The following is a 15,123-nucleotide window of genomic DNA, read 5'->3' as shown; positions in this document are numbered from 1 at the left end:
AGAGGAACACAACTTCGCACTTTGAACGTTCAATTTCAATTCAAAATAGGCCTAAGCAAGTATAAACGCGTTTTCATCGGTCCTTTCCCCCTCTGATATATTGGATTATATCATTTCATTTTCATTTCAAAGTTTCATTTTATCTATTTGTATTGTGGTGATTTCTTTCCTGTGGACCTTTATTCTACTTTCAATCTATCCCATATCAGTATGGATTTAATGTAGGGACTGGTCATATCTCAGAATTTCTTCTATGTCCACACATAATGTTTAAATTTTGGATTGCATTCCTGCCTTCCCCGTGTCAATCATAAGTAACCCTACAATCGGTTCAGCTGCGTATAGTCCTGTTTCACCCAAGGGTATCATTAGTGATATTGTCTGGCTTGTTGCCAAATGCTTCACTCAATCATTCTCTCCTTAATCGAGATATTCATGTATACTCTGCTCTAGCAGCCGCTCAAGCCGTGTATGAAAAATGTGTTTAAAAGTCGAGTTATTTTAGCTATTAGCTTTTATCAGTCAAAAGTCCCATTTTAAGGTACAGACTTTGCATATTCAAACATAATGACCCAGCTAACATTTACACGTTTTCTGAACGTTCTTGAAACGTTCCAAGTTCGTTATTTGGACGTTATGATATGTCAAAACGTTTTCAGAACGTCTTTTTGTGGAAGGTTTTCGACGTATATAAAACGTTTCAAATGGACGGTATAAAAACGTTTTTTAAACGATTAAAAACCAATAAAAAAAAACCTTTCGGAATTTTGAAGGGCCTGCAGAAAACCTTTTGGACGTTATCGAGTAACTACAAAGAATATAAGCAGCGACGAAAAACACTGCCCATATGTTATAAATGTTTGCCTTCTCGTGAATTTGAATTCCTTAAAGGTATAATTTACCATTTGTAGAATATGAAACAAAAACCCAGCATTAATGCTTTGAAATCGTTCTAAAATGTGAGTTAAGGATAGAAACAACCACTGTAAAAATTTGAATCCGTATAATCGATGTTAAGTATTGTTAAATACACAAAATGTGAGAATAGAATGCTTCCAGACTAAATCGTATACAGTTATGGCTTGATGAGAAAAATGATGATATCTCCTTATATTTTAAGCTTTATTGTGAAAAATTTATATGGTAGGATGCTTTGTGATACTTTTATGCATCAAAATGTGATATCGTGAACATTTCTTAAATCACTGATCCCACTGAAGGTAAACTGGACCTTTAACATTCTCCATGGCTGAGCTGATGGGAATTTGAATGCGTTGTATACGTGCTTTTTTTTTTATTTGGACGCCCCTTTTACACGTTTATTTGAATTTATTTGTTTTGTTTTGTTTTGTTTTCCTCAACATTTTGGTCATTTTATCATCAGGCTTTATAAAAATGACTTTGCCGTTTGAATGGATCTGTATATTGAATCTTTATGCTTATGCCTTACTGATCCGGATCGACATATTGAGCACTGACAACCAACTCATTATACAGTGAAAATTCATAAACTATTCAATGCATGGCAAATATGTATAGTGAAGGAGGAGTGGCATTAAAAAAAAACACACACACAGCTTGTTTCATGACTGATACTGATGGGGTCGTCTTTCTTAACCCCTTAAGTCACAATTAAGGGCTATATACAACACGTATACCCCATCCCCTGGTTCAATGGACAATCAATGTGTATTGACTCATAATGTGAATGTCATCTATTATTTCAGAGTTTGAAAATAAAAAGTATAGAAAAGAGTATATTATAGAGTTAAAATACAAGAACAGATGTAACACTTTTTAATCAACTTGAAATATTTGACATTGAATCTGCTAAAAAGAAAAGAAAATTCTTAAGATTAATATTTGTGATTATTTTCACACCTTCAAAAATATTCCTTGCCATGTGACGAGAGCAGTACCATTTGCATTTTAACGATTTTATTTTTCTGTATTAAACATTTATTTTGCTGATGACCCATATTTATAAACTTTCTAAACGGCGTTTGTCTGTTTTGGAATTCAAACTCTTCAATAATACACTGCAACAATTAAATATGCAGGGCCGGCGGAACCGGGGGTGGGGGTGGGGGAGGCGGAGGGGGCTCGGCCCCCACTTTTTTTGTTTGTTGTATCATACAAAGGAATACATAAGGTGTCACCACTTTGGGTCCCCACTTTTTTTCACCCCGGAAGTGCGTAAGTGGCACTATATAGAAAGAAATAGACAGAAACCTTGAAACCTTCAAGTGTGAGCGTGGTATAAGTCTTTGTTTTTGCGCTGAAGACCATTTTTTTTTTTTTTTTTTTTTTGCTTGTCAGCTGAGGAAACCCGGAAGTGCACCCTACAGAACAACAACAGAAGTAATTGCGCTGAAGACCTTTTTTTTTTTTCTTTGCTTGTCAGCTGATGAAACCCGGAAGTGGCACCGAAGTCTGAAGTGCCCCCCCCCCCCCTTTTGAAAACGTGATGGCGCCGGCAATGATGAGCTTATTTCACAATAATGTCATGGATGCCATACTTCGATTGGGTACCACTGGCGTAGCCAGGGGGGGCGATGGGGGCGGTCGCCCCCCCTAAGATTTGGACCGGGGATTTGGGAGGCGGAAAAAAAAATGCGTGTATACTGTATGCATGCACATGAAACGGGTCTCCTTTGCAACCTTCATCAAATAAGATATTTTTTTTTTTGAATATTTCACTCAAAGTGTGCACCAGATCGTTGAATTTCAATTCAAAATATGCAAAATCTCTTGTGCTTGGGAGGGGGCATCCCCCTCCCAAACCCTCCCCCTCTGTGCCTCTTTCCCTAGCTTAGTACACTTTTTAGATTTACCAAAAAAAAAAATGAATATTTCTGAGTGCACAAGACTTAGCACTTATATTAAAAAAACTCAAGGTTCCCTCATATATAAGGGGAATTTCCCCTTTTGATCGACCCTTTCCTCCCTCAGCCCCCCCCCCATCATCTTTTTTTTTTTCTTCTTCTTTTTTTGGTGATTTCCCAAATGTTGATTCCATCAAATATGCGTATACGAGATATCTCAATTTCAACCTTAAAAAGGCATAAGCTCCATCGGAAGGGAAGGGTGGAGATAACACTCGCCCACGCCTTCTCCCTGCTCGCCCGCCCCTCCCCCCCCCCCCCCTTCCGCCATGCATAGAAGTAGACTGTGGCTATACCCAGATCGCTTTATTTCAATTCTAAAAACGCAAAAGCTCCGCGAGCGGAAGGGGGAATCCCCCTTCCCCTAAGCTCTACCTCACTAGACCTTAAATACACACACAGATGGTGCACATTCGGAATAAGAGCTAAATTCCGTGATTTTAATACTTCGATGAAAAAGTATTGCACCAAAAATTTGCACCAGATCGATGAATTTCAGGTCTGAAAACGCAAAATCACCTTCGTGTGGGAGGGGATATGCCCCTATCTACACCCTCGTGTGCATGCTTTTTTCTGTTTGATTGCTGAACTGCAGACAGCGTTCATGATATAAGAATTAATACAAGAAGATTATTTAAATGATACCATTTTATAGGCAATTGTTCAATAATAATCTACACTAAAATATACTGCAACCTTAAACAAGTGGAACTGTTTCAACTCGTTAAAACACGTAAAAACATGCATCAAATTGCACCATTTGCAACATCAAAATGCAAAAAGTTCTCACCGTGGGAGGGGGGACACCCCCTCCCATACCCTCCCCTCCCCCTTCGCTCGCTCCGCTCGCTCGGGTTCAGTCGCGTTCATGATATTCAGTGAAAAGAATTAATACAAGAAGTGTATTTAAATTGTACCATTTTATAGGCAAATTGTTCAATAATAAACTACACTAAAATATACTGCTACTTTAAACAAGTGGGACTGTTTCACGTCGATAAAACGCGCAAAAACATGCATCAAATTGCACCATTTGAGTGAAAAATCTCATTGTGGGAGGGGGACACCCCCTCCCGCACCCCACCCCTCGCTCCCTCCGCTCGCTGGGGCTCGGTCGCGTTCATGATATTCAGTGTAATGATTAATACAAGAAGTTTATTCAAAGGATACAATTTTATAGGCAAAATTGTTCAATAATAATCTACATCAAAATATACTGCTACCTTAAACAAGTGGGACTGTTTCACGTCGATAAAACGCGCAAAAACATGCATCAAATTCGACGGGTTTACCACGAACTGTCCTATCTCAAATAATGACGTTTTGAGAAAATCGCTTCTAAACATTGTATCTCTCTTTATGCCTTACTTTTCCAGAAATGGCTTATTGCTAATCTATAAAACGCAGGCCATAAGAGAGAAGAGTACCTAGGGATAGTTTGTGCCAAAGAACATGTCACAGTGCCGACAAAGTTCCTAGCAAGAAACTTGTAAACTTACATATTAGTTTACGGTTTCATAGAAAAGCAGTATTGAGCCGTATTTATACGAAGATTCTTTGCACGATCTGTCCTATCTTGCGCGCACTGCAGTATCGAGTCTTCGAACTTTACCACGATGTGACCTATGTCGAAATCACCGGAGAATCGAGTGTCGATGCTTTACCACGAACTGTCCTATGTTCACGGACCGTATAATATGCATGGGGCGGAACGAGAGATGCATTTTTTTATTTGTAATCTTGATGCCCCACTTGACCATTATAACTTAGGATATGGACTCGCACTTTTTAAATACAAATATAATCAAATAGGCCAATATACCAACCAGGTTCTCACGGTTTGTGATAGGCCTCTATTGGACGAAAAATTCGAGGTTAGCAATGATTTTTCATCTACTTTAACTACACTGTTCATGCTGATTGTTTCTTTCACCGTATTAAAGGAATCTTGAAGGAAGGGGTGGGAGGCTTCTCAACTTGTCCTTTCAAATATATTTCATAATAATGTCCTTATCGAGTAGTAGTCAACTAAGCAATGCAAGTAGCATTTTCTGTAATAAATTTCACTGAATACCAACCTTCAGAAATCTAACGACCCTTAACCAAAAACTTGGATAATCATAAATAAACACACATGCGGGCACAACCGCACACACACTTAATTTCACACATACACACCCCCCCCTCACACGCTTACTCACACACACACATACACACACACATATGTATTATGTATATATATATATATATATATATATATATATATATATATATACATACATACACACAAACAAAAATAAACACACATACACAATAACATCTAGATAGCAAACAACATGCATACAACCAACGCACATACAGACACAACGCACAAAGTGCATAAAGTGCACGACGAAAAATATTAAATGGGAAAGAAAAATCCCCCCTAACCAAAATACGCATACAAACATCTTTAATCTTGCATAGAGAGATGTACAGAGAGACAGAGAATGACACATAATTTCAAGCACAACTTTTTTTATTTGTTTACTGACTCACACAACATTTTATTGTAATTAGTCAATAACGTCATCAAACAAAGTAATTGCCATGCATTAAACGTGAAATGAGAAAATAATTTCAGATTATGAAATGGGAAACTTTTACAACAGAATTCATATCTAACGAACTGCATATTATATTTCGATTCCTGTTTAAGTTGCATTGTCGTAGAGAATCACATAACATGTCATGAACAGTTAGTGTAAAAGCATTGACAAAAGAGGATATTATGAAATTGTTGCACTGCAAGACTGTCGTTATTTTTTCATCAAGAAACAGGTTTATCATTATCGAAATTCGACAGTATATTCATTTTTCCCCTTTTAATGTGATCCCATTCAAATACTAGTTAAACATTAGTGAACAGAAGTTGCGGTTACGCTGTCAGCAAAACATTGAAACCATGAAGTCCTGCAATGCAATGAAATGAAATAACTGCAGGCAGTGCATGTTCAGGTGATAACACATTTACATTTCCAGCTTAAGATAAAAACTACAAATCCTCACCGAAGGGATCATAATTCAGCAGTCAATAATGGTGTACAAGTCAGACATGTTGATCTCCTAGGCTGTAATATTTAGGCTATCAAACATACATGTATGAAAAACACTTTTCAACTGCGCTTACTGAAGCATCGTTAGAAATCACTAACATGACTAATGTGCAAAGCTTTATTTTTCTCAGAAATGAAAAACGATATTGCATGGTTTACTCTAAGTGTGAATGCATGATAAACAAGGCCATATTACCATTGGCCTTAAAAATTCATGTATCAACCTGAAGCATAAGGTTTACACAGTAGCTGCAAAATTGCTGAACAATAACAAGCTCCTAAATTCTTCATGTCGCAAATACGTTGCTTTTCCTAAGGTATTGAGGAATAAGCTTTTGCACGCTTTTAGCTTACTGCCCGCTAGAGGAAGAAGATAATGAATAGCGCGTTTCTTCCTTAGCGCCATGTCAGTTACTTTTGATTCCGTGTGATTAGCGATCCATTGCCTTTCCTTCCCAAGTCCTCGAGGTCGAGGTACGTCTTCGGGATTTCTTCAGTTTGCTGTGCTGAATTTATGACAGCCATGATTGACACGTCGACATGAGGTGGATAAACAGATTTATCGGAATGAACTTTCTCGTACGGATTAGCCTGTTTGTCTTTTCAATGTGGTGCAACAATTCTTTTCTCTTGACAACTTTATACCGAGTTCCTGGGCGTATTCTCTTTACATACAAGCAGCTACCCCTTCCATCCTCTGGATACCTTCTACATCAAAATCTTCGGGATGAATCGAACTTCGTGCAGAAATCTGGTAGGCCTACGGTCTACGCTACGTAGCTGCTCCTACTGTTATCAAAGATCAGTCATGGACGGCTTTACACTTCACCGCAGATCAATTCCAAGGAATGCAGGTGGTTTTCAGTTTATAATAAGACTAGACTAGGTCTGAGGACAATAATCTTCAAATATTTGGAAAGAAAATCCATGAATTCGTCTCCCCTCCTATTTCGGCCCTCCTTTCCAGTCCCCACTCCAGCACCCTGCAGTCCGTGGCTAGACTAGCTAGTCGTCGAGAGTGTCACTGTGTCGCCTCCGCCCCGATTCTGTAGTTCTCTGAAGTGCAGCTAAAGTGATGTCATCCTCTAGATCCCACATTTCTGCCATCTCCATTGTTGTTTGTTGAACTTGATCTTTGATCTGTATTTGAAAACGAAGAACGATCGCAGTGCTAATATGAATACTCCAAATCAATGCATCAACAGATTTTGAACATCATCATCATTGATCCATTCATTTCAGGTTCTTTCCTTCAACCCAACTCTTTGTCATAAAGGGGAATTTACTTTATTCATGTAAGCCATTTTCTATAGTGCCCCTATTTCTCCTACTTTTTCCTCTCTCTTGTTCCACAACTATAGTTTTCTTATACACGTTATTTATTCTCTGCTTTAAAAAGAAATAAAATGTACAATTGTGTTGTGTCAAGTTATACATAGGTGAAAATATGAAATACCTGCTGGTTTTTGTTCTCTGCCCCGATTCCGTAGTTCTTTGAAGTGCAGCTAAAGGGATGTCATCCTCTGGATCGAACATTTCTGCCATCTCCAGTGGTGAACTTGATTTTTGGTCTTCATCTGAAAATGAACAGTTTTTCAAGGTTAATGCCAATACTAACATTGTGACGATTTTGAACATCAACATCATTGACCCATTCATTCAATGATCTGTCCTTCAATTCAATTTTTTTCTCATACTCAATGAACTTGATTTGTTGCTTTTTATCTGAAAATGAAGAACCTTCCAGAGTCAATATCAATTCTCACAATTAATGTAGTGACAGATTTTGAACATCACCGCCATTGAAACATTCATATAATGTTCTTTCCTTCAACCTAACTCTCTGTTATAATTGAATTTACATTATTCAAGTAAGTCCATTATCTATACTGCCCCCATTTCTCCTAATTTCTTTTTTCTCTTGTTTCCCTTACATAGTTTTCTCATACGCGTTATTTATTCTCTACTTTAAAAACAAATAACGAGTAAATCGTGTTGTGTCAAGTTATAAATAGGTGAAAATACAAAATACCTGCTTTTTTGTCATCTGCCCCCGATTTCGTAGTTCTTTGAAGTGCAGCTAAAGGGATGTCATCCTCTGGGTCCAACATATCTGCCATCTCCAGTGGTGAACTTGATTTTTGGTCTTCATCTGAAAACAAACAGCTTTTCAAGGTTAATGCCAATACTCACATTGTGACGATTTTGAACATCAACATCATTGACCCTTTCATTCAATAATCTGTCCTTCAATTCATTTTTTTCTAATACTTATATTCATATGATTGAAAATTCATATCAACTCAAATACTTGCATTTTTAATTTTATAATTTTGTCATGTATATAAGCAAATCCTAAGGGATAAATTCTCAAGAAATAAAAGTTCGCAGATTCTGTATTAAAGCCGACGTTTCACCAGCGGTTATTCGACTTCTATGTATGTATTGAATGCCAATCCGCCAAACGCGTACACAAAAGACAAGAAAATTAGAAATAAAGGAACGTGAAAAAATTGAAGTAAAGGTACATGCCAAATTTTGCAAGCATTGCTATTAATAGATTCCTTAATATTCCACTTACCGCAATTATTATTCATCTTACTATAATTACCACGATTTTGTTTTACATAGTAGAGGCTGATTCATGCAAATTACTCATTTCATTTTGCTGAACTTGAAAATACCATATATACGGTGCATTATACAGTATCCCCCCCCCCCAAAAAAAAAAAAAGAAAAGAAAAGAAGATCGGATTTTCGCACTGATAACCCCCAATATGATTAAACCATCTACATGCTACTTCAGGTTTTACAGTACCATCATGGGATAACATTTTAACTCTATTTTGCAGAAAACCCCATTTAATTTTTAAGTAGAAAATAGACCCATTGATCTAGTTGTACATATGATCTGCCAGACTAGTGATAGAGATCTAGTAGAGGTAGAGCTACATAACAAAGCCTTGTTAGACATCAGTCAGATAATTCAATAGACTCTGACGTTTGACACTACGCCTAGATAGGGCCTATTCTAGAATCATTATATCAGCAACTGTTAGTGTTAGACTTGAGTTCCAACTTCTATGTCTAACTCGGTTAAGTGACGTTGTCTGGAGCAGTCCAGTCGTCCTACGAGAAACAGATTAACGCTAATATCTATGTTAGGCATAATCGATCTAGGCCAAGGGCTAGGCCAAATCCAGATAAGGTTCTAACAAAAACGAATGAGATTAAACTTTAATTTGAAGCACCTTCTTTCGCAGCGCCAGTAGGGCCTAGTCTTGATAGACACTGAGTCTAGATGAAGAGAGATCTAGACCAGAGTTTGGTCAAGTTGACTTTTATAGGCTCGAGTCTATTAACATTAACGTTAGTTCATGTGGATCCCACTTAGCAGCTAGGCCCTAACGTTAGACTGTACAGTTGTGTTCAATTTTGATGTGTAACGTTGAATACACATACAGAATCCCATACTACAATCTGGATTTTTCTTTTTTTTTTTTATACTATAATAGGAAAGTACCGGTACGGCGGTAGAACATTATTAGGCCTAACGTTTGTAGTAGAATGTCTATCTACGCCCTAACTGTTAAACGCTAAGATAATTGGTCTAGATATATATTACTAGTTCTAGACTCTAACAGGTCAGATCCTGTGTCCCTATTTAACGTTACAGCACTAGCGTAAGCAAGGTTAGTGACATACAGGGCTGCCACCTCTCACTCATTGAGAGTGAGATTCACTCTGACTCATTTTGGTCCTTTCTCGATTCTAAAACTTTATTTCATTTGCATGCATTTGTTATTGATCTCACTCATTTTGACTCCTAAATTATAGCATTGGCCTGGAGTCTCACTCTCAACTAGTTTCCAATGTTTGCAGCCCTGGATATAGGTTGAGTTCTACTAGAACCTCTACACTAACGTTAGTAATGGTTAGGCCTAGATCTAAAAGGCTTGGCCTATCTAACTGGACGTTAGCTAAATTCTAGACACAAGTTGTCTAACGTTTAAGACCAAAGAGATCGTTTAACAACTGAGTTAGGGTCCAACTGAGATCTTCAAGTTCTAACGTTAACGTTAACACTTTTAGACCTAGGCCTAACGGTAATAACATTGTTACTCCCGTAACGTTAGAACTGACCAGTTAATTTAATGTTAGTGTCAGTAGCCTACCTCTATTATTACGGTTTACTGCTCGTTTATAGTACTGTATGGTCTAGAAACTAGAACTAGTTAGTACTTAGACTGCCTATTTAGTGTTAACTTCAATACTAACTTACCATAGTAGCGTTAGACTAAGAGTTTCTATTACCCTATTGTAGTATTAACGTCGTAACGTTCGAACTAACCTTGAGTAACAATGTTACTGTTAGAACTAATCAGATAATATGGGCTCTTTTTACAATTCTGACATTTTAAGAACAACTCGGATTTTTTTTTTTCTGACGTTAGGCCTAACCTAGTTAGATGATATCAATCACCCCAAACCATCATCGACAACGTTTAACGTTACAGCGACTAACGGTCTGGCTTATAGAAGTTAAGGTTTGCACTTGTACACTATAGTGACACTGTAACGTTTAGTCTTGACGCACTAACTCACAACATTTTACTGTTTGTTATTTTATAAGCTTTTCATGAATTCATGAATTGTCTTCACAAATATCTAACGATTCTTGTCCTTATACCCAGAGTAGTCTTATAAAAAACAGATATTCACCTGTAATCCTTGGAATTGATTTCCGGTGAGAGGAAAGCCGTCCATGACTGATCTTTGATGACAGTACAACTACCAAGGAGCGCGTAGTGAGATCCGCAACTAATACAGCACGTACTAGGCGCGCGCTGGCCTGTCAGATTTCTGCACGCACACGCACGAAAGCCCGAATTTGTACATGCGCACGACGTACGTACCTGCACGTAAGTTCTTGCGCGCGGGCCGGCGGCCGGGGACGTCCGCGGCGGGTGCAATTCGCAACCGCGTCAAGTTTTACCACAAAGTGACCTATCTGACATAGGACGATTCGTGGTAAAGGGTTTGTTACATTTCTCATCAGAGGGTTTGAGATAGACCACCCTATATTTGTAAAAAATGCGTTTTTTGCTTAGAAACTTTAACACGACAAAGAGGAGAGTCTATATGTAACAATTATGCAAAAAACTCAAATTCCCCAAAAACTGAGATAGAACGGTTCGTGGTAAACCCGACGAATTGCACCATTTACAACATCAAAATGCAAAAAGTTCTTACCGTGGGAGGGGGGACCCCCCTCCCACACCCTCCCCTCCCCCCTCGCTCGCTCCTCTCGCTCGGGTTCAGTCGCGTTCATGATATCCAGTGAAAAGAATTAATACAAGAAGTGAATTTAAATTGTAGCCATTTTATAGGCAAATTGTTCAATAATAATCTACATCAAAATATACTGCTACCTTAAACAAGTGGGACTGTTTCTCGTCGATAAAACGCGCAAAAACATGCATCAAATTGCACCATTTACAACATCAAAATGCAAAAAGTTCTTACCGTGGGAGGGGGGACACCCCCCTCCAACACCCTCCCCTCCCCCCTCGCTCGCTCCGCTCGCTCGGGTTCAGTCGCGTTCATGATATTCAGTCAAAAAGAATTAATACAAGAAGTGTGTTTAAATTATACCATTTTATAGGCAAATTGTTCAATAATAAACTACACTAAAATATACTGCTACCTTAAACAAGTGGGACTGTTTCACGTCGATAAAACGCGCAAAAACATGCATCAAATTGCACCATTTGAGTGAAAAATCTCATTGTGGGAGGGGGACACCCCCTCCCGCACCCCATCCCTCGCTCCCTCCGCTCGCTGGGGCTCGGTCGCGTTCATGATATTCAGTGTAATGATTAATACAAGAAGTTTATTCAAAGGATACAATTTTATAGGCAAATTGTTCAATAATAATCTACATCAAAATATACTGCTACCTTAAACAAGTGGGACTGTTTCACGTCGATAAAACGCGCAAAAACATGCATCAAATTGCACCATTTACAACATCAAAATGCAAAAAGTTCTTACCGTGGGAGGGGGGACCCCCCTCCCACACCCTCCCCTCCCCCCTCGCTCGCTCCTCTCGCTCGGGTTCAGTCGCGTTCATGATATCCAGTGAAAAGAATTAATACAAGAAGTGAATTTAAATTGTAGCCATTTTATAGGCAAATTGTTCAATAATAATCTACATCAAAATATACTGCTACCTTAAACAAGTGGGACTGTTTCTCGTCGATAAAACGCGCAAAAACATGCATCAAATTGCACCATTTACAACATCAAAATGCAAAAAGTTCTTACCGTGGGAGGGGGGACACCCCCCTCCCACACCCTCCCCTCCCCCCTCGCTCGCTCCGCTCGCTCGGGTTCAGTCGCGTTCATGATATTCAGTCAAAAAGAATTAATACAAGAAGTGTGTTTAAATTATACCATTTTATAGGCAAATTGTTCAATAATAAACTACACTAAAATATACTGCTACCTTAAACAAGTGGGACTGTTTCACGTCGATAAAACGCGCAAAAACATGCATCAAATTGCACCATTTGAGTGAAAAATCTCATTGTGGGAGGGGGACACCCCCTCCCGCACCCCATCCCTCGCTCCCTCCGCTCGCTGGGGCTCGGTCGCGTTCATGATATTCAGTGTAATGATTAATACAAGAAGTTTATTCAAAGGATAAAATTTTATAGGCAAAATTGTTCAATAATAATCTACATCAAAATATACTGCTACCTTAAACAAGTGGGACTGTTTCACGTCGATAAAACGCGCAAAAACATGCATCAAATTGCACCATTTACAACATCAAAATGCAAAAAGTTCTTACCGTGGGAGGGGGGACCCCCCTCCCACACCCTCCCCTCCCCCCTCGCTCGCTCCGCTCGCTCGGGTTCAGTCGCGTTCATGAAATCCAGTGAAAAGAATTAATACAAGAAGTGAATTTAAATTGTACCCATTTTATAGGCAAATTGTTCAATATTATAATCTACACTAAAATATACTGCTACCTTAAACAAGTGGGACTGTTTCACGTCGATAAAACGAGCAAAAACATGCATCAAATTGCACCATTTGCAACCACAAAATGCAAAAAGTTTTTATACCGTGGGAGGGGGGACACCCCCCTCCCACACCCTCCCCTCCCCCCTCGCTCGCTCCGCTCGCTCGGGTTCAGTCGCGTTCATGATATTCAGTGAAAAGAATTAATAGGCAAATTGTTCAATAATAATCTTATACACTAAAATATACTGCTACCCTAAACAAGTGGGACTGTTTCACGTCGATAAAACGCGCAAAAACATGCATCAAATTGCACCATTTACAACATCAAAATGCAAAAAGTTCTTCCCGTGGGAGGGGGGATACCCCCCTCCCACACCCTCCCCCCCCCCCTTGCTCGCTCCGCTCGCTCGGGCTCGGTCGCTTCGCTCCCTCGCAGACTAACCGCCCCCCCCCCCCCTAAGATCAAATCCTGGCTACGCCGTTGTTGGGTACAGGAGACTTCTAGACACACTTATATGCCATAACCCAATTTAGCAGACGAAGAAAAAGAAGAAGTTTCCTTTGTATGCAGCTTGCTGACGAAGTACGCCCTTGTCTATACGTGTACTGTACGAAGATATGGACCAGTTGGACCACATAAGCATCACTTCCGGAAGCATAAGAGTTCTAACTCGTGTTACCAATCATTTTTACCACTTCTCGTGCCGATCTATATTCATATTATCTTACATCGTAGAATAGACTTTTTATCTTATGTTTCCAATCTAAGGACGATTTAATATATATGGGGAGAAGGCGAAATTCAGAGAAAAATGACGACTATCGGCATAAAAGTGGCGGCTGCTGAAAAGATGTAGGCCTATTATCATAGGACATGACTGTATTGGTATCAATCACAAAACTTTTAGCAAAACCATGAAAAAAAAAGATTTGGAAAGAGGAGGATCAATGAGGTTGGGATGAAGTTCACAGCCATGATAAATTATAAGATCTGGGTCAAGGCAAAATACTATATGGCAGGCACGATAGTGCCAGAAAACTTCGTAGGCCATATACAATTATTATGTGCAACCTTCATGCAAAGTATTATTTTGTATAGGCCCTATACACAATGCACAAAGGAAACGCGTGTGTTGGTAGAGATAATCATTACAACAGAAATAAATCTCAGGGGTTATACGCGACAGAGGAGATGGATAAGACAAAAAAAATAAATAGAATAGAAATTAAGTAAGATTTTGTCCTCCTACTAATTATGAGTTTCATTGTATATAGGGTTTACTGAGAGAGCTTTTTTTTGTGTGTGTAATAGATAAAAATGATTTCATCAGAGTACACAGGTATAGAACAGATCCAAGGACCAAAGTTCTGTCTACGTCAATCCCATCGATCGCGTACACGGAACTCGGGCCTGCTTCATAAAAAATTCTTTACGATTGATCTCATGGTGCGCTCTATTTTTTGAGCGTAACTCAGTGAGTCGAGCGTATCAGTACTGATCGTAATAAAGTCTGCTTCATAAACATTCATTGTTCTATTCTTGCGAGCCCGCGAATTCAATCTGTGGGAATTTTGTGAGAGAATGTGAGATGATGTCGATGACGAAACTGTGACTTGAGAAGAAAAGATTAATTCGGTTTGAAATGAAGGAGCCGCAGTGGGAATTAAACACCATAAATAATATCTTAAATCTTGTTGAATACTTAAGATGTGATTTTCAAAAGGAGAGAACATAAAAAGCCGCCTTCGTATGATGAAATAGTATTTTAGAAGATACAGGAAAGCCGATATTAGCATCAAGGCAGGGAACTTTAACTATCCATTTTAGCAAATGGGAAAAATCCTCAAAATTTGAAAATTATATGAAAGAACCGGGAGCCAAAATTAATGTGCACAGGGAGGGAGCAGGGAGGTGGAAGATCGAGGTAAAAAAGTGGGAAGGCTGGGGTTGGTCGATCTTTACATATCAAGGGAGGGGTAGTGAGTGGTGCATGGGGGACATTGGCTTAGGGCCTATCTAGTGGGTAGGAGAGACAAAGTATTCTTCTTCTTTTTTAATTGAATGTATTGTTTGCTGCAAAAGCAAGATTTGATTTCATTAATTTTATACC

The sequence above is a fragment of the Diadema setosum genome, chromosome 13, assembly GCF_964275005.1.
Source record: "Diadema setosum chromosome 13, eeDiaSeto1, whole genome shotgun sequence".
Taxonomy (NCBI): Eukaryota; Metazoa; Echinodermata; class Echinoidea; order Diadematoida; family Diadematidae; genus Diadema; species Diadema setosum.
The sequence above is the reverse complement of the archived record's forward strand: the minus strand, read 5'-3'. Positions refer to the sequence as shown.